Source organism: Anser anser, assembly GCF_964211835.1.
Source record: "Anser anser genome assembly, chromosome: 10".
In the NCBI taxonomy this organism is placed as follows: Eukaryota; Metazoa; Chordata; class Aves; order Anseriformes; family Anatidae; genus Anser; species Anser anser.
The window spans coordinates 20,369,384-20,374,362 of NC_139730.1; positions in this window are offsets into that span (position 1 = coordinate 20,369,384).

The window sequence follows — 4,979 nt, forward strand, 5'->3', positions numbered from 1 at the left end:
CCCCCCCCCCCCCCCCCCGGCCCGGTGACCCTGCCGGCATGGAGCGGGTGGAGGCCGACCACCAGCGGGTGCGCCAAGGGCTGGCGTGTGCTCAATGGGAGTGAGCTTGGGGTGGATCAGCGCCCAAACATCGAGTACCCGCCAGCATCATGCGCTAGTGACATCGTGTGCTCGGAAACACAAGCTATTGGCACTCTTTCAGAGGTCTCTGTTAAAGCAACCTGGTCAGATTGCCTTGAAAACATTAAAAGATTTTCTAATTTAGTCAGTGCTCTATCAGATTCCGGTCTACATGGAAGCTGTGCAAACAAAACAGTCTTCGGAGTTTTGCTCTTACCATGGGTTTAGTTTTTTCTTATTTTTAAGTTGGAAACTGTTAAAGTTTCCACACACCAAAATAAAAGGTTAAAATTAAGGCAGTTGTCTGTCACAGGCATTAAACTTTTAGTTTGATTATTTTAAATTCTAGTAATTTATAACTAATACATTAATTAAAGATATTTTGCAAAGTCCTGCCTGTACTGAAGTCATTAGCAAGGCTCTTACTAACTTTATTAGAGACAAAATCATCCAGTGAACTACATTAAAAAAACCTGCGGAAGCTTGCGATGGACCAGTCCAACACACGGGGCTGAAGCACCTCCGAGTGCTCCACTTCAAAGAAAGGCACTGCCAGTGCATGCAGAGGATGAGGCTGGGAGCATTCAGCGGTAGCCGAGCTGGGCTTTATGACCACCGTGACATCCCGTGACATTCTCACTCCACCTGCGCCTCCACCTGCTCTGTAAACGCTTAGCGATAGATTTATAATCCTTCAGTCATTAGAAGGCTGGCATTTTCCAAGCTGACAGGCCAATGTGGGTATCAGAGGGCAAACATAATGTTCTCAAAAGGATTAGTAGAGGGATTTCTTTTTCAAAGGCTGAGACAATTACACATGGGTGAGAGAAGTGTAGCAAATACAAAACCTCAAAGGACAGAGAAGACCTGGACAACAGTGGAACTTCCAGTTGTGCTGAAATGATTCAAGGCGAGCCAAGAGCAGAGACAGCGCACACCATCCTCGTCGTCATTCACTGAGCTGTGCTGCGCCTGGCAGGAAAAGGGACATGCAAAGCCTCAGACATAATCCTAAACTGATTAAATCATAATATATTTACTTACTCCAGTGCTGATGTGGTACAAATGAAGAACACGGATTCAATGTATATGGCCCGACACATAAATACTTTCCTGCCTGAGAACTGACACAGGATATAGGCAGGAAGGATACTGTCAGTAGACTACGTAAAAATGAAAAGCAACACCTGGACCCTCTCTCCTAGACAATCTTTATGAGAGTGGCCCAGCTCAGACTGAAACAAATTATGAGTGAAGAAATCATGTTCCTTCCAGTGGCAGGAAAGGACACAGTTTTGCGCTGGTTCTGGAGACACAGCCCTTGTCATGCCCTCAGGCGATTCATCTCGCCTTTCAGCTCTCTGGAGTCCCAAGGCTTGAGGCTTGTTTTCCTGGCCCTGTAGCATGCCACCAAGTGGGCCCCAGCCTGACAAAAGCATCTGTTCTGTATCTCGCTTTCCACACCCGCAAAATGGAAAAAGTGATTCCATTTGAGATGTTCCGCTGCAAATTATTCAGTACAGATGAGGTATTTACTATCGCTATCACTACCACAGCAAGTACAGTGCCCAAATGCATTTCTTTGAGATTTGTGGTATGTGTGGATAAAGGAGGGTTCACAGAAAGCAAGACTGGGTGGGTGAAACAACAGCTAAGTTTAAGTTAGTGTTATTTAATGTATGCTGTACTCTGCCTTAGAAAACAGTCCAACGAAAGCCTATTACAGTCCGACCACTCGCCACGCTGCTGGCCAGTGGTTTATGGCCCAAACCACCAGGCTCTTATTGACTGGGGCTGACCACATTGCCTGTTGTTTCTGTCTGAACACCCTTTCAGGAAGTGTCACCACCACTCAGTAATTTTATATGAAAACAAGAGTCAAATTTTAGCTTTAGCCTGGGTCTGAGACTTGCTGATCAGTCACTGAATCAAGAGTTTTTAAATACAGGTCACTGAATTCAATCAACAGCTGGTCTTTCAGGGAAGAGATCAAAACACGCACAACACAGTAATCAGGACCAGATGTTTGTCTAAAAGACGTACCCCAGTTCAAGCAGGAATTAATTAAGCAAAGGCTTACAAGCTGTGTTTTAAAGCTAACAGATGAAAAGATCACAACTGCCCCTCTGCTTTTATATTAAAAAAAATACCATTTAAAACAACTGACCACATTTAGGCTGCAAACAGTTCAGTGAAATGAGAGTTGCTTTTGGATGCCCCAGTTAAAATTTACATCAGTGCGAGCTGCTGGTAGTAAGCTTGGTTTAGGCAGTGCTGGAAAAACACCAAACCTCTGCACTGCACGCACTATGCCATGGCTCTGGACCAAACTGGCCAAAGAGGACGCAGAGCCAGGCAATACTTTGTTTCGGGACCCACAGGACTGCTGGCTCTTGAAGGTGCCCCCCATAGTGGAGCAAAAACTGTTCTAGAGTAGTTCTCCCCATGCGTGTTGTATCCTTATGGTGCTAACTCCACCACTGCTCTTCTTCCAACCAGCCAATTTCAAGGAGGCCTAGGCAGGCACAATGCTATGCAAAGAATCCTATCAGGGATAAAAGGCTATTTTGTATTTTTTTGTCTGCATGTCTCATTCATACAGCTAACCTGTATCTTTTCTTAGACAAAGACTGATCGTGTTACTTATTTTTCGGTTGCAAACTCTATGCATGAGATAAAAGGAAGAAAGACAGAAGAACACACAGCCAAAGAAGAGAAGAATTCAATCCAGCCAAGCCCTATGCTCCCTGCGGAGGTCTTACACTGTCACATTTCTAACAGAAAGTAATAGGAAGTGAATTGGTCAGCTGATACAAGGCAAATACAAAAGGAAAAGTTAGCATGGGAGGGGTCCTTCCCATTGGCTTCAACCAAGAGGAGAGTTTCAACTTAACAAATACATTGTAAGGTGTGACAGGAAAATCGAGTAAAAAAACTTACAGAAGTTTATCAAAAAGCAAACACCTCAAAGTTAACTTTTGTTCTTTGTTGATATTGTACATTTCCCTTTACCAGTATTTGTATAATAATAATTTGAGTAACTCATTCAACCCCTGATTCTACAGACCAAGATTAAATCCCCCAAGATGGTTTAATCCATGTTAACAACTGAAGCCGCATTTCCCTGTCTCATGTCTGCCTTGGACCATGTTCGCTGTGAAGCTTCCACCCAAACCCAAACCAACAGATTCATCCAGCCTGAAGCACCAGGTTACAGAGCAGCAGATTCCAAAGCACTTCCTTGACGGTTCCCCGCCGGTCTTGGTACTGAGGAGAGCCAGGCAAAGCCACGGACACAAGCCCTGTTTTATCTGAAGGCTGCAGCATAGGGAGAGAGGGAGAAGAAAGACTAAATGGGTCTGTTTCATAGATAACCACACCTTCGGAGCCGCTGTGCGTTCTGCACCTCGTTGGGGATACAGGTGCCTTCCCAGGTAGCAGTGGCGAGCTGCCCAAAGCAACTTGCAGAGCCTGCGACACGCTTCCTGCCACACGCCCATACGAGTGCCTGAGGTGTTTGGCAGGGTATGGAGTGAAGCTGCAGGCATTACATTTCCTAGCTGTATTTTTCTTTTTCTTTTTTCTTTTCATAGGAAAATTCAGCTCCAGTGCAGCATCTGCTTCTTAACAAGGGAATGTCTCGTTTTCCTGCCAACACTTCATGAAACTTAAAGACATTTTAATCACAGGAATAGCTTTTCTGTTGCTCATGACTCGTCATGTAATGCTCAGAACCAAGTGCCTCACTTCAGCTAAAACGTAGTGTCCTGCAAAGGCAATCTGTTAAATTAGATTAGGGACATACTTGATTACAGGAGGTACATTCAAATCATATTACATACCATATACGAACTCAACCACTGGTTAACTGGTATAGTATCAAAGCCCAAACATAAATTAGAATGTCAAAACTAATTAAAAGAAGAGGAGAAAAGCATCAGAATGGTCTCTTCCTATACGCTGTGTTAAGATGAACGTGTTCTCCACGAGGTTCTCACCTCACTCTAACACCACAACCGCACTGCAGGATGATACGGCCGGAGCTGTCCTCAAAGAGGCACCAGGCTGTGAGGAAGTGCCAGAGCAGTGGCTTGTCCTTCTTGAACGGAGGGAGGCACTGAGTGCTCCTGTCCTTTCGGCCTGCAGGTGAAACCCAGAGAGACCTCTCTGAACCCTCAGGGAGATGGAGGAGCAGATACTGAGTCCTCCTCCTCCTCCTCCTCCTCCTCCTCCTCCTCCTCCTCCTCCTCCTCCTCCTCCTCCTCCTCCTCCTCCTCCTCCTCCTCCTCCTCCTCCTCCTCCTCCTCCTCCTCCTCCTCCTCCTCCTCCTCCTCCTCCTCGTCCTCGTCCTCCTCCTCCTCCAGCTGTGCCCTGCAGCCCAGCCGCAGCCTGGCAGGCTTTGGGCAGAGCCCGGCAGTCTCCGCTCCAGAACTGGCTCTCTGAAGCAAGGTGCAGCTGTGTGGGGCTGGTGCTGGCAGTCTTCTGCAGCAGGACCCATTTGGCTGGTCACAGAGGGCGTGTGAGAACAGTAGGCTGTGCTCACCAGGGCCTGATGCCTACCTGTGCTCCCAGAACCATCCGGCACAGCTGCCGAGGCCTCGCGTCCACATGCAGGGAGCTCATCTGCGGGGAGCGCGTGCCTGGCCGTGTATGGAAGTGCGAGGGGCAGGGTGACCGCGGCACCCAGCAGAGCACCCAGGGCACATCCACGGGTCCTTGGCTCGAGGAACCTCACAAAGGGGGTCAGAGGCAGGGGGCACACCTGCGCTCGGGAGGAGGGTCGGGCGGGACTCCCTTCTCAGCCCGGGGGCAGAAAGACGTGGCTGGGGCGGGTGTGTGGGCCGGGAGGAACCCACCGG